This window comes from Equus asinus, chromosome 11, assembly GCF_041296235.1.
Source record: "Equus asinus isolate D_3611 breed Donkey chromosome 11, EquAss-T2T_v2, whole genome shotgun sequence".
Taxonomy (NCBI): Eukaryota; Metazoa; Chordata; class Mammalia; order Perissodactyla; family Equidae; genus Equus; species Equus asinus.
The window spans coordinates 46,331,533-46,348,665 of record NC_091800.1 but is presented as its reverse complement, the minus strand read 5'-3'; positions in this window follow the sequence as shown (position 1 = coordinate 46,348,665).

Here is a 17,133-nt window from a genome sequence, read left to right as displayed (position 1 = left end):
CCTCTCTGCCTTATAAAGTTAACTTGAAATACAGAACTCCTTTCATATTTTCTATTCATTCTATTCATAAGCTAACTAGTCTTATTAAGCTAAGATGATAAAACATTTGTTGGGCACAAAGAGTGTCAGAGCAGAAACTGAGATAACAACAGCAGAGAGATGAGGAGGTGCTGAAGGACACACCTCACCAAAATCTAGAGGCTCTCATGCCTAGATCTAATCCAAATTCAATTTCTCAACCAAGGACAAGGAGACTAATCCAGAAAGGAAACAAATGAAAGCACCTTTTTTGTTTACTTTTTCAAAGCAGAAATGACATAGGGACTTTTTCTGACCAAAATTGAAAGAAAGACTGTATGCAAATCGCAAAAGTAGTAATTTTGGAATACAATAAATAAAATATGCAAGTGTAAATTACAAATACATTAAATATTTTATACAAGGTACTTTTAAGTAATGCAAATCTCTGGGAAAGGATGTCATTAGAACTAACAACCTGGATGTTATGAAATAATTGCAATTCTGTATAACATATGGTACAAATAAAATTATACTTCATACCATAAACTAATTATATTTAGGAACAGCCTTGCTTTCCTTGGCTATTGTACAATTGACATAAGGCCTAATGTAGCTTGCTTCATTTTCATCTGGTGCAAATGGGAGATTTATCAAGGTTAAAAGAAGACTCTAGGACAGTATTGACCAATGGTTCATCCAATGATAATTAGAGATTTGCCAATACTGCTAATCATTTGAGATGTTTCTTTTGATATCTTTAAAATTAGACAGCAAATCAAAAGTTATATCCAAGAATAGCAAATACTACAAACCTAAGTAAAAATAAATTAGCACCTGTATTTCTATCAGGGTTTAAATTGACACTTTCTTAAACATGTTTGATGTGATTTTTTGCTTTCCAACCAGAAGCATATGAGATTTGAAAGAGTTTTTCCTTGATTTTCTTTCAAGTTAAAGATCATCTTGCTGGTAACAACAGATTGGGTGGTACTAAAAAACAATAATAAAGTGAAATAAAATAAAATCTCACCCCTCAAGTTACACAGGATTAGAATGTAACAAAATTATCACCCACACATACTACAATACTGGAAGGAAAACTATAGGCGTAACTAGGGAATGAGGATGTCCCCTCTGCTTTGTTTATATCAATATATTACTTACAACACGCTCTAAGAACGAGGTGCTGTGCACAAACATAGGAGGCAGGAGGTCTAGGTTTTGGAGCCAAATCTGATTTTTAACATTAGATAGCCTTTAATAAACCCATGACACTCTCTATACCTCTGTCTCCTCTTCTACAAAATAAGGGGTGGGTATCGGGAGACTGCACCGTTGCAAAGAACTGTAAATATATATTAGTTTACTTAGAATTTACAAAACCACATAATGGTAGACTCATTGCAGAAGTGGCCCCAACTCTCCCTTTCTCCTTTGAAATGGGACTTTCTACTCCTCCTTTAAAGGATAAAATCTGTGCCCCACTCCTTGAATCCATATGGGCCTGGCAATCTTCTTTGGCCAATACAAAATCACCGATGCAATAGTGTGCCAGAGAGCTTAAGCCTAGGCCTTAAGATGCTTTGTGTGTTTTATTCACTCAAAAGGATTTCAAAGGAAGTCTGTTCCAGGATGAGAGATCATGTGAAGCAGAGATGAATAGCCCCAGCTGAGGGTATCCTAGACTAGACAGACCCTAGCTGACTTGCCAGCTGGTTACAGAAATATAGGTGAACCCAGACACAATAAGCCAATCTTAGTCCAGATCAGCAGCACCACCCAGATGACCAATAGAATCCTGGGCAATAACAAAAGGTTACTGTTTAAAGTCACTGGGTTTTGGGGTAGTTTGTGACCAAGAATTATTGAGTCAATAGATAATGGATAGATTTATAATAAATATATCCCTTTCTCAATTTTATTAATTAGAAAACTAGAACTGAGAATAGTCAACTAACTAGATCAAGATTAATAAGTAGAAAAGTTGTGATCCCAACTCATATATTTTCCACTACAGAACAGTGTGTCTACATTTTTATGGGCTCATAATCATGCCTAGCGATCAAATTATTATAAGGCACAAATGCCCTTCAAAAACTATGAAAAAACATATAAATTACTACTATTTTTATTTTCTGATTCCATACTCCATCAAAGATGCATATATATGTAAAGATCTTTTAAAAGCTGAGGAGCACTGTTTGACGTATGCTTTTGTTCCAAAGGATGTCTTTGTGTATATGTTCTTTTAGTTTCTTTCTGAACGTATGTATCCACTTGCATATGGGCCTTAGAAAAAAAATTAATAACAGAATGGGAAAAATAAAAAGGTATATAATACATGCTTGGGGTAGGTTGCATAGTTGAATGAGTAGGAATCCATTTCTCTGTGCACTAATGAGTAAAAAAGATTTATAATGTCTTCAACATCTACCTTTCCTCAAGAATTCATCGTACAAATTGATTTAATTGTGTGTGTGTGTGTGTGTGTGTGTGTGCAGGTATTGAAATTTAGAACAATGAGGGGCCGGCCTGGTGGTAGAGTGGTTAAGTTTGCGTACTCCTCTTTGGCAGCCTGGGGTTAACAGTTTTGGATCCTGGACATGGACCTAGCACTGCTTGTTGAGTCACACTATGGAAGCATCCCACATAAAACAGAGGAGGTTTGCAAAGACGTTAGCTCAGCAACAATCTTCCTCAAGCAAGAAGAGGATGATTGGCAACAGATGTTAGCTCACAGCCAATCCGCCTCACATACAAAAAAAATAAATAAATCAAAAAAAAATAAAACTTAGAATAATGAAAATTGGGGGGCAGAAAAATGCACTGATAAATGATTTCTTCAAGAAGACATGTGTTGTGGGGCTGGCCCCGTGGAGCAGCAGTTAAGTTCGCACATTCTACTGTGGCGGCCTGGGGTTCGCTGATTTGGACTACGGGTGTGGACCTACAAACCACTTAGCAAGCCATGCTGAGGCAGATGTCCCACATATAGAGTGGAGGAAGATGGGCATGAATGTTAGCTCAGGTCCAGTCTTCCTCAGCAAAAAGAGGAGGGTTGGCGGCAGATGTAAGCTCTGGGCTAATCTTCCTAAAAAAAAAAAAAGAAAAAGACACGTGTTCTACCTTCATGTAGCAGTGAGTGTACATATCAGTCTTCTCTTACATTTAAGACACTCCCCCACACCAGCTGGAAACTTAGCCGTTAAAATCTATTCTATCATACTGTCATACGTTTAAATACGGAACTCCAGACTTTATTCTACCTATTCCTGGGAGTTCACTTTGATTACTTTGTGGCAAATTAGGGCTATTCTTCTCTGGAATTTAGACAAATAAAAGAAAATTTGAGAACTTGGATTAAAGAGAGACTTTTATTATACTCTGAGACCAGAAAGGCAAGAAGGAACCCTATTTATTTCTGTCAGGGAAAAAAGAATAAGCTAGTAAACTATTAGTAAAACAATTAAACTAAAACAAATTCCACTAATACATGTGCATTTATTCAACAGATATTTATTGAGCATATATTTTGTGCCATAGAAGGTGCTCTCTATAGTTATTAAAGGTTACGACTGAAGGAACTTAAAATATAATACTAATAATTAGATAATTTGAGAAATCCTTGAACTATTTTAAAACAATGCATACTTTTTGTTTCAATTATTTAGGCATTTTAGAGGAAAGTTTTCTTTCTAGCTATCATGATAATAAAACCAGATTAAAAGATAGGAAACTTTCCATTATCCTTACTATGATTTGTTTTATTATCATAACCAGGTTAACACACATATGCATACACTGTGTCTCAAGGGTGCTGTCAGAATAGTATGGGACGATATAAATGTGGAGGAGATGTTAAATAATACACATTATTCAATATATCCTTATGTCTTCTGAATATATATTATAAAAAAGTTGACTTTGCTCAGAATTATGTCAAATAAACTCAAACTTGAAAATGTGTCTTCCCTATTAAAATATTTATTTAATCCTAAAAAGGTGCTTTCTATTAAGAAACTCCCTAGTGGGTTATCTGACATAGAGCTTGACTTGCCCCCAGTGTCTTACCAGGGATAAATTGCTCCTTCTATTCTCATGTGGAAAAATAGTGGCAAAGTTTAAATTTCTTCCTTCCTGGAGTAAATCAACAGATGGAAGGAATCCATGGCTTTCTAGAAAGTTAATACTTATAAATTATGGAAGTGGTCAGAGTGTTTGCCCAATGCTAATGTACAGTGATTTTTGTTTTCATAACATTTGGTTAGGTAAAAAATAACTCTTATAGTTATCATTTCTCTTCTCACATTTGTGACAGATGATTTGTGACATCATCGGTGACATGACATTAGTTTTCAGGGTGTCCATCATGGGAAATGCATTATTCATTTACATTATGAATGAACTTTTAAAACAAAAATGCCATAGATGGTCTGCAGGAACTGAAGAAAACATAATATATCTAATTATACAAGGAAGAATTGACTGATATATAATGCCATGTTTCATAATTTTCAGACATGATTTATTAGTTACAATAGTACTGCATGTGCATTTTTGTTTTAAGGCAAGACGTCTTCTAATCAAGGGACAAGGTAGGCACACACACATCGATGAACATTTGCACCCACAAGCTATTTATTATTAATACAATGACTTCGGTAAGGATATTTTGGTAATGAAAACAGAGCATCTGAAGGGCATAATCAATTTTTGACAACTTGCTTGAATATTGTCTTTCCAGTTTGAGAGTGAAAATTAAGTTTTAGTGGCTAAGTTTCTAGGTGTGATAGGAGTATTCCTGAGATGTAATAGAATCCTGCTGAAAAGCACACTCTGTGCTATAAGAATAAGATCTCAAGTCTTCTTGAAGAAGTCAGTTAATTATCAATCTCTTTTTCTTCCCCAAACGTTTTATTTAAAAAAAAAATGTGAGTTTTATCAGACACGCAAATCTTACAGAATACATACATATATCTATCAGACATCCAAAGCATATATAATGCACCCTTTTATAAATATATATATTAAGAATAACAATAAAATGGACTCCTATGTACCCACTATCAGCTGAAGAATTAGAACCAAAACAGAAACAGTTAGAGGAAAATGGCGAAGGTCTGAATGGAAGTGCTCAAATAGACTGCAAGTTAAGGGAAAGAAAACAGGAGCTGGGCTTCCCTGAATACCAGAGAAACTTTATTAGGTTTGATAGGTATCATTATTTTTTTCCCAACTTCATTAATTTCCAAACTTTGGGTTATTTGTAACATTTCCTTAAATTTTTAAGGATCTCTTTGGAGATTAAAAAAAAAAAACTTAGCAAAATAACGATAGAAGTGATGGTCTTTATTCTTTTTATTTCCTACCCCAGGCACATTCTAAGTGGGGAGCAGACATCACCAAGCACCAGAGATCTTGGAAAATGTAAACAAACCAGATTAGTTATGGAACCCAAGGGGCATAAAATAAGGGTTCGATGGGGAATTTACTCTTTCTGCTTGGCACCCCAGTGCCCTTTACTATATTTCTTTATCATCCTTATCCTAAAGTTTCAATCTAGATGTCATCTTCTCCATAAAGCTGGCTTTTACCCTCTTTGTCAGAAACTATTAGTTCCTGGACATGAGGAATGAGGTCTAATTCATCACTGTGTTCATTTCTGCCTTATCCATTATAATTGTTCATTTGCTGTAGAGTTTTTATATATGAGCTCCTGGCAGCCTAGGTTTCTAGCTTCCAGAACATATTTGAGTATTAGCACTTTGTTTTCATATGAAATGCATATAGATCTTCCTGTTCTTTCATCTCCTCAATGATCATTGTATGCATATTTGTTTGTTGTCTATCTTTCCCACAACTCTGGGATTTCCATGATAATAGCTACCATGTTGTTTTGATCACCACTGTATATCCTTCACTTAACATAGCATCTTGCTTATATAAGGAGCTCAGTAAATACAGTACTTGTTAAATGGATGAACTTAGGGTCAAGATGATGATATTGTCAGGGCGGGCCCAGTGGCATAGTGGTTAAGTTCACATGCTCCACTTTGGTGGCCCAGGGTTCACGGGTTCAGATCCTGAGTGTGGACCTAAATACATACCACTCATCTAAGCCATGCTGTAGTGGTGTCCCCACATACAAAATAGAGGAAGATTGGCACAGATATTAGCTCAGTGACAATCTTCCTCACCAAAAAAAAAAAAAAAAAAGATATTTCACAAGTACAGAGGGAGAGGAACAATTCCTCATAGATCAAAATACTTACTTGACATAAAAAAATTTTTGAGATATGTGTGTGTATGTATCCACTTTCTAGCATATCCAACTACTTTTCAAGTAAATAGCTAAGTCCTTCGCAAATCTTTTAATAATGGATTTTTTTTAATTAGGAAAATCAAAGTAACTTGAAATCAAGGAACCATGGAACTCTTCCAAACTTCTGTAAAAGCTAACTCCAAGAATAAGTAATGGAAAGGGAGGAAAAAAAGAAAGAGAATTCCTTTTGGACCAATAAGGATAGGAGTGTCATTCTGCCTGATTAGAAATAGGACTTGGGAGTCAGTGGCAAGCTCTCTGGTAAGTGTTAACACTCCGGAGGTGTACAACCTTGCAAACCCTCAGTGAAAGTAGACCTTGGGAACTGACCTTGTCAGTTTCCACAGCTATGCCCATTCCTCTGGGTAAATGCTGACATAGTAGCCTTCAGATATGGGGGGCCTTGTTACTTGAATCAAGAGGATATCAACAACCTGCCCTGATTTTCCACCTCTGAAATTTTTTGGTACATCTGAGACACAGTGACAAACAAGAAACATGATAGTTTTCAGGTCAGGCAAAGAAAGACATATTGTCTGAGAAATAAAAATGGCAAGTATAGGATATATTGGAGTATATGAGGAAGCCATTTGGTGTAAACCTAATTCGGCCTGACCTTGTCTTTCCAAAAGGGCCTGACCCTGGATGCTGAGCATGCATTGTATATCTGCTTTAGATATTCTCTCTGGCAAGAGCAAAGGCCCTTGAGATAAAGGTGTAACTTCCCTCCCCCTCCCAATGTTGGCATTTGCTTAAGGATTAAGCATCTTTCCTTAGGCTAGGAACTGATTGCTGGGCTCACCTGTGACCACCCAGCTGGAGACAATAGACTTGCTTCCTGCTGCGCCCGCTGACATAGCAGACCAACTACTTGCTGTGTCCATCAAGTGCTCTGCAGACAGGGCAATCTTGTGACTATTGTGGGAGGGACATTTCAATCATATGTGAAACATCCTGTTTGGGGGTATATAACCACCCTGTATACCTCACTTCTTTGGTGCCCTTTCTTCCTTTGGGAAGAAAGGCCGCTGGCCATGGTCCTCAGATTTTAGCTCAGGATAAACTCACCCAAATTTTCATTTATGGATTGGTTATGTATTATTTTCATCGACATGTTCAACCTAAACAGGACCATCAAAAACAGTACCTGCAGAAGCTGAGACACACAAGTGTTACATACTTATAGCTACTGCCTAATCACAGTGAGTTACCATTTCAATCAATTTCAAAGCTCTTTTATCTTACAAGCCATATTGCTTCCCATGAGATGTTTTATTTTAAATTATTTATTTTGAAAGTTATTGCTATTAATATCTACTATGACAGATATAGTCTTATAGTAAAGCTTAAATTTAGAACTGTGATCTTTCTTTGGGACTTGGTTTATGTTCTAGCAATTTTATTGAACCTCTAAAGGAAATTACGAAGATATTTTGCTTGCTTTGGATATAGCAATCCCTCTTTGTACATGTGTATAGAAAAGAACTTATATGAACTATGCAATCTGAAAAATCACCATTAAAATAAAAACTCCACTAGAGAAATCATTCCCACTCCAGTTTGCTTGTCTTTTGATGATTTATTTGACTCTGTAAATTCCTCATATGTTTATTCTATTCAATAAAGTAAGACGCTCTTTTAGTTAAAACTTCTCTGTTAAGTCATGAACAACTTTTAACCTGGATAGTCTTATTTTGCCCTTCAAAAATCCCCTCTTCTAAGTCTGTGACCCTGAGGTTCTTACTCTACATGCTTTTTCATGAATCATCTGGGAAAATTTCCAAGAGTATTGAAGCACAGCCAGGAAGCTGAGGAAATGTTGAAGAGAGCTGGAGAAAAACTGCTGGGAGGGTCAAAGAATGTCAGAGAAGGTCAGGGAACATCAAACCCAGAAAGACTCTAAACACACACCCTGAGGTCGATATCATGTCACAGCCAAAGCTTCAAAAATATCAAGGTTAGAAAAGCTACTTTGCATCACTTTTTCTATCCTTCTTCATTAGTCTGGTTTTCTTGACATTTACTATTAAGGAGATAAATAGTATGATAATAGAAATATATTAGCAACAATATTATGGCCAGATAACAATGACAGCTTAAACAAAAAGCATAATACCTAGTAATTATTGAGTTTTATTTGTTAAGCATTGTGTGGTTCATTCCACATACATAATCTCATTTGATTCCACAAAAATGTTGTGGTATTATTCTCTCATTTTCTTGATAAATAATCTGAGTTTTGAAGAATTTGTATTAATTTAGTAAGGTTGCTCAGCCTATGAGTAAAATTCAGAACCAAGTGTACCTGACCCCAAAGTTCCTTTAGTTGTGTTATGGCAGTGACAGTGACCTTTGCAACTGTCTAATGCTGTGAATGTATGTGGTTACTAAGTTAACTGTAAGTGTAGTTTTATTTTCCTTTCCTCTTATAAGCCAAATTTCAGGACAAAAAGAAAATATTCAACTTATTCTGGATTATAGAAAGGTTAAGTATACCTAATATTTTTTGATCCAATATATATCATTTTGTAGAAAGCTTTATATTCACTTCATTTTAATCAAATTTGTTTTTCATTTTTACCAGAGTAAAACAGTCTTATCTCTGAAAACACTTTTTTTTTTTTTTGTAGAAGAAGAAGATTAGCCCTGAGCTAACTACTGCCAATCCTCCTCTTTTTGCTGAGGAAGACTGGCCCTGAGCTAACATCTGTGCCCATCTTCCTCTACTTTATGCGTGGGACACCTACCACAGCACGGCTTTTGCCAAGCGGTGCCATGTCTGCACCTGGGATCCGAACCTGCAAACCCCAGGCCACCAAGAAGCAGAACATGTGCACTTAACTGCTGGGCCACCTGTCGGCCCCTGAAAATAATCTTAAATTGTACTGTTTAAAATTGGAAATTTTATTTTTGTTATAATCGTTATAAAAATATTTCAACTAGTATCATCAGTAACTAACAAATAGGACCCATGAGATTCGAATATTGGAACAAGCTAGCCCATCCAGCTATAGATTCGTGATTGGCATGGTTCATTTTGACATAGCATGACAGAGCTGTGCCTTTGAGCTATGGGATTGATGAATTAAAAAAACGTTCTATTCTGATCTTGGGCAGATCTATTTTTATTGCTGAAATAGCATGCGATCATATTTATACTAGTTGCACTTGGATTATCAAAGCATAATTTTAAATCTTTAAGCCATTATATCCTATCTTTAAATGAGGAATGTATCATTTCTTAAAGTTTTATATGTTGAAATAGCAATGCAATAGCATACGATTTTCATAAATCAATTGCCCATCAATATGATTTAATTCTTTTAAATGATATTTGATTTCAGTTTAATTTAAAGATACTCAGCATGTACTTCATTCCATACAATGTGGCATTTCTAGGGGAAAAAGGCAAATAATTTATGGTACTTGCCTTTAAAAAGCTTTTATCCTAAATGAAAGACAGGTGCTAACAAAATTGTTTTAATATAATGAATTACGTGACTATATAGAATGTGTAAGAAGTGCTACTACACGCTAGGGGCTGGCAACTTGATCTTAGGGATTTGGATCCTTCACCAGCTGCCTTTCAGAATAAACTAAGAACATGTATCTATCGCTGTTTTTCATAGTCTATGCACAACTGGCAGTACTGATACTGTTATTTATGTTCCATAATATTCTTTTCATCAAACCAGACTGATATAATTATTTAATCTGGTCACTACAGTAACAGACAATAGAATAGATATGTGTACACCATGAGGGAAACCATATCCATTCTATCCACTACTAAAACCCCAGAACCTATCACAGTGCCTAGATAAAGCCAGTGATCAGGAGATACCTTCTAAATGGCTAAGGGAAGGAATGAATTGAACTATCAAAATAGTAATCTCACCCAAAAATGATTGGAAAGTGCTTCGATGGTGAAATACTCCTAATAAGTATAGTTTCCTCTTATTTCTTTCAATTGTTAAAAAAAGACTCCTTTTTATTGATATGGGTAAAGTTATTACACTAATATATAAAAAACTCATTATAATGGGGAAAATCACACTTTAAATTCTGCAGAACTACTGAAGATTTTAGTTGCATGATATGCTTAAAAGTATTCTAAATATCTCAGAGGATTGAAGAAAAACTGTGCTCTGTACACATTTAAGCAAATGCTGTTACAATACCTAGAGCCAAAGAGACAATTTAAGAAGGGCATGAGCCATTCCTAGAGATGGAAGATAATGATGAACCCAGATTTTCTTTCCTGTTTTATTCTTAACATCTCAACCAGTAGAATATTATAGATCATTGGCAATGATTTGAATTTGAACTATAAGGCTGACATTGCTCCAGGCACACTGGCTTTAGTTCCTCCAAATCTCTTTGCTTTCCCTTACTTCTAAACCCTTGCACACAGCTCTATGACCCCTTGCCTAATTGAACTACACTCTTCCTCCAGATGTCAAGACGAATATAATCAACTAAGTAAAACCTCCCTGATCTAGATCAGCTCTCCATGAGTTAAGTACTCATAACACCATAAAATGTTCATAGCATGTATCTCAGTTTCTGCATAGATATTTATCTGCTTACTCATGTAATCAGCATTCCTCTTCCACCAGCTTTAAGTAATGTATGAACAGAGATGATGCCATAGTCAGAATAATGGTCCCCAAAGATGTCCACATTCTAACCCCTGGAACCTGTTCATATGTTATGTTAAATGGCAAAGGGGAGTTATAGTTGCAGACAGAATGATGTTTGCAGTCAACTGGCCGTGAAATAGGGAGATTTTCCTGGATTATCAAGGGCTGCGGGCCATGGAATCACACATGTCCTTATGAGTGAAAGAAGGATGTAGGAGAGTCAGTGTCAAAACGATTCCATGTGAAAAAGACTAGACCTGATTTGAAGATGGAAGGTTGCCATGAACTAAGGAATATGTGTAGCCTTTTGAAGCTGGAAAATGCAAGAAAGTGGGTTTTCCTCTAGAGCCTCACAAAGGAATGCAACTCGGCCAACAACTTGATTTTAGCCCAGTGTTAACATATCAGAGTTCTAATCTAAACTGTAAGATCAATTTTGCTGTTTTAAGCTAGTAAGTGCATTGTAATTTGTTAGAGCAGTCACGGAAAGCAAATAGTAGATGGTACTCCCAGAACCTAGCATGTGCCTGGCGCATGGTGTTTGATGCTATTTGTTCAATAAACAGACAAATAATGAACCTGAGGGATGTGTGATATCCACTGCATGTATTAAGGTCCTAATATTTTCTCTGCTTCTATTTAAAATTAATTAATCTTAATCAAGAAACATTAAAAAAAAACCTACAAAACTCTACAGTCAGTATTTTGGGGTTTGAAAATTACAGGTCATATTCTACCAAGCCTGCATGCATGGCAGATGCAGAGAGTCTGCACCACCCACTGCCAACAGGTTTTGTTTGTTCGTTCGTTTGTTTGCACCTGTGTTCCGGCTCTGGCAATGGGGCAATGAGATAAAGCAGAGGGGCTACAGCTGGCCAGCTATAATGGAACATTGTTCAGAAACAAAGTGTGATATAACTTTTGCCTCAGATTAAATGAATCCTGTTATTTTAGAGCAGCTATCTTACAATTTCTTATTTCACTTATGTTTTCTCATTTATAACAACTCTGTATGCTAACTCTTACTAACCCTATTTTTATATTATTAATTCAGGCTCAAAACTTCTAGTGAGGGTGAGTCCTGGTAATAGCATGTAACAAAAGGAGAGTGGAGGTGGCGGGAGCAGCCCACCTCAGGGAAGATGAGTATTTTCTACCTGACGTATTTTAAAATAGCCTGCACATGAGGATAATAAAACGCGACCAACTTTTTGCTGGTTTGACTCTTTTAACTGCTCTACAGACAACGCTCTCCCTCCTTTTCTCCCTCCATGGCATTGTGATGTGGGTTTTAAATCCAGGCTCAGGAAATCCCACATCCACTTTTCTTCAATCCTATCACATACTCTCTCTGGAACTAGGCTGCCTGTGTTCAGATTCTTCTCAAATTTGAACATTACTCGCCCTTTCTCTGCCTCAGTTTCATCATCTACAAAAGGAGAATGGCAACAGTATCTATCTCAAAGGTCACTGATAGATTTAAATAGTTTAATAAATGAAAAAAAATTGCTTAGAATAGCAGCTGTCGCAGAGAAGCACTCTGTACATGTTAACTGTTATTCTAAGAGCTCTGAAATGGTCACCGGGAAATCTCAGGGAGAGTATAGTATGAGGTTGGAAGAAATATTTTGCTAAACCATATGAAGTGATTGATGAGACAATCCTATGAAGCACGTAACAATAGTTTATCTAACTTGCCTTTTAAAAATTAAGACTAGTTGGATTAGCCAGAAGGTTTGAATTTGCTGACTAGGGTGTTCATGTTTCAAAACAAAGCTGACTCATTTGGGCCAATATAACTGCATGAAGCCTGTTTGTTGAGCCATACCACCTGGGCTCAAATCTCAGCTCTGCCACTTACTATTTATGTGACTTTGAGCAAGTTAATTTAACTTTTGATGCCTCTGATACATTATCTGTAAGACAGTGATAATGATAAGTCTGACCTCATAGGGTGGCTGAGTGTGAACTTTAGTTCATACTTGAAATGTGCTTAAAACAGTGATGGTCACATAAGTGCGCCATAGTTATTAGATATTTTTATCATAATCCACCAAAATGGTCTTTGAAAAAATCTTTATTTTACAACTAAAAGCATTATTTTCTTTCATAGTAGATTTTTAACAGTTCAAATACTTAAAAAACAACAATAACAAAGTAAACAGCATATTTTCTTCCAAACCAAGGTCACCTACCATGAAGCAGACTGGAAATAAACTTACTTTCCATATTCACTAGCTAGTTAAGCTACAAAAGGGAATTTTAAAGATTTTGTTGTTGAAATTATAAAGTTAAAAGTCTAGTAGTGGAATATTTGTGAAGACTTTTGTTTCATTTTCTGGTATATGAAAATAACTTTCAACAAGCTAAGTGGCATGCTTTTATTTGTTTCCTGTCACACATTCTAAATGGCCTTTAAAAGTCAGTAGCTGTTACTCAAGAGTAATGAGGTATATTATTCTCTCAATGCACATGCAAATCTGCAATTAACACTAATGGGATTTATGGCAGGGAAACCAAAATCTACTTCAGTGTCTGAAAATAAAGAATCTTCACTTTTTGATACCTACCATTTTACCACTTAAGTGCACTCAAGCATAAATAAACAAATTAGTATTAAGCATCAATTTGACACTTCTATTCATGTTGACATTCTGAAATACTGTCTTTAAACAGTAATGTGTTTTAAAGCAGAAATGTGGTTGTAGATATCAGTTAAGAATTTACACGGCCCCCTGTCCTCTGTCACTGATATTAAAATTATAAAGAATAAGCATGAGCAGTCCTAGCAGTGCTTAAGAAACACAGGAAGGTGGATTTCTCAAACATGTGGCAAAACATTTTCAAGAACAGCATCCCAGATTATCTGTCTTATACACACACTCACATGGGGTCCTATTATCTTTTTGAGACACAATCATATATCCCTCTTTACTAAATATTTCTCAGATTTCTATAATTTTAGTCTTAATCATATAGTCAAATCTTCCTAGAAGACAACTTTTAAGTAGAAAAGTGAAAAACCACTAAGATCCTACTGAATTGAAATAGCGTGTTAAAGAATATATTTTTAAGAGATGTGAGAGCACAGTTGAAACAATTATTTTTATTATTCTAAGTGTAGAATGATCTATAGGGACTCTGGCCATAGATCTTTGGTAGAATTTGCATTTTTAAGATAATTCTATAAAGATAAAGACCTTAGACTACATAGTTAAAGCGTAAATCCCTGTATACAGAAAACAAATAAGCCCAGTTTAATCAAAAAGAATAAAAGAGATAATTTAGGAAAGTATATGGTAACATAGGCAAAGCCTGTTAGTTATTTAACATTATTTATTTCTGAATGCCTGAATAAACAAATCTTCCAGAAAAAGCATCTAAAGAAACTATAGTAAGTAAATAGCCATTTCCTGACTATTAAAATAAAATACTTCCCTCTAGAAATCTTGGCTGGTAAAGTAAAATGGCCCTCAAGCTGAGATATTTACCTAACATCAACTCACCTAGGATGTAATCACGTCTATACAAGGCTATCCCTCTTTTCTAGGTAAAGAGAAGTTGACATTTTAAGAAGCTAAACTCTTAAAACAAGAGGTAAATTTTATTCTACTTGCCTAATAAATAGTCTAAGGAAATGTCATTGATTTCCTACTTAGTGATTAGGCCTGGAAGAGTGCCAGGACAGAGCAGGTGCTCAATAAATTTTTTTTTTTTTTTTGAGGAAGATTAACTCTGAGCTAACATCTGCTGCCAATCCTCCTCTTTTTGCTGAGGAAGAATGGCCCTGAGCTAACATCTGTGCCCATCTTCCTCTACTTTATATGTGGGACACCTACCACAGCATGGCTTGCCAAGCAGTGCCATGTCCGCACCCAGGATCAGAACCGGTGAACACCAAGCCGCTGAAGAGGAACGTGCGAACTTTACTGCTGTCCCACTGGGCTGGCCCCTCAATAAATATTTTTGAATGAATAAATTAATTAACTACCTTTTCATAAATCCTATTTGCAACATCAAAAATGTATTTAAGTCTCTCCTGTACCTTGACTTTCAGGGCCAGACACTGAGGACGAGACATGTCAGTTGGTTTTATGAAGCTAAAAGTGTGACTGGACGTAGAGGAAAAAGCAAATTATTATGACTTAATGTAAGAAGTATGATGCATAATATGGTAAGTGATATGTGCATGGATTTATGTCATTCCATAATATTAGATGCATACAAAAAGCCTATTTTTGGGTAAATATATTCAGATTTATTTTAAAACATTCTTTTACATGACTACTTTGTTAATTTATCCTTATACACTCTAACCTATAAGATTATATCAATGAATATATTTTTAGAAAGTCCAAAAACACAACAAATAACTTGAAAATGGTTAATTATATTTCTGGATTTTTCTGATTAATGAAAAGTAAAAAAATAATGTTACCTATAATGTCTCAAAATGAAGTTATACAAATAAAATTATATTTATTTGTTCAACCTAACGACTATCTTATCATGAAATTTGCAATTTGCACTAATTTTATTGGTGATACTGTCAGTTTTATAATGTTAAACATTGGTTAGACATAGTTTAGAGGAATATACGGGTATTTTTGCTTTTTTGGGTGATTATATTCATGACAACCAGGGTTTTATTTACGTGAATAGTAGATTAAATCCTTTCAAACTGATTTATAACCATATGGGCTGTTAGCTTCCTGTCTTCTGACATGACCACGCAACTAATCCTGGTTGATAACCTTCTATTCAGGCAGTGGTAGTATCATTCTAATGGTATGCCATCAGGGTCCTTTGGACACAATTTTAGTTTTTGAGCTTCTTTTTTTTTGAGCCTTCTAACTCTTTGTAAGATTTGATATTTTATGACATTTATTTTTTCTTAGCTGTCCTCCAAAGAAGAAGGAAACTTACTTAGTATTTTTAATTAAAAAAAAAGCCTACAATTAAAATATAATTTCATTGCAACTTTTTGTAAAACTAACATACATGTCGGATCTCAGTTATATTTCCTATACATTGAAATATTTTGTTACTTAATTATCCTAGGAATTATTTCATCACTATTCATCATTGCTCATCCACTATTCCCAGCTATGCTACAAAAAAAGTCTAAAGTTTTTTAAAAACAGAAGAATGATAGAATCACCTAGAAAGAAGATGTAATAAGAAACTGATCATCTCTCAGTTGCATTAACTATGACAGTGAAATTGACCATACAATTCTGTAAATCATATAATGAATGACTAAGTATAAAAAGGAGGGGCTGGCCTGGAGGCACAGTGGCTAAGTTCATGTGGTCCACTTTGGCGGCCCCAAGTTTGCAAGATTAGATCTCAGGCATGGACCTAGCACCGCTCATCCAGCCTTGCTGTGGCAGCATCCCACATAAAATAAAGGAAGACTGGCACAGGTGTTAGCTCAGCGACAATCTTCCTCAAGCAAAAAGAGGAGGACTGGCAACAGATGTTAGCTCAGGGCCAATCTTCCTCACAAAAGAAACCAATAAATAAAAATAAAAAAAAGAAACAGAGTATTTTTTCCAGTTAGCTATTCAACAGGAAGAACTTCATAATGCAATGGACCATTTCATTTTCCAAAAAGACTATGTGACAATATTTGTTAATTTATATTTCTCTTGATGTGTTCAGAATTAAATGACTACTATATGGTCCCAGGAAGTCATAGATGAAACGAGCAATATTACATTTTCAGAGAACTATCAAAAAATTTAAGAATGTTTTATGTGTGTCATAGGCATTCAAACTCATAAACATCCATACAGTCATTAGGTTCCAAGGCTCCCAGAGGTCTCTCAGAAGCTTCTGAGCAGGTTTAGGATAGAAATGATTATGTACCTAAAAATAAGCCACTCTTTTTAGATGGCCAAATACATAGTTGACACATCTCTAAGAAATGAATGCAGGGCTAGCCCCAGTGGCCTAGTGGTTAAGTTTGGTGCACTCCACTTCAGCACCCTGCTTCAGTTCCCAGGCACAGACCTACAACACTCATTTGTCAGTGGCCATGCTGTGGCGGCAGCTCACAGACAAAAAGAGGAAATTGGCAACAGATGTTAGCTCACGTCAAATCTTCCTCTGCACAAAAAAAAAAAGCAAAATTTTATCATATAG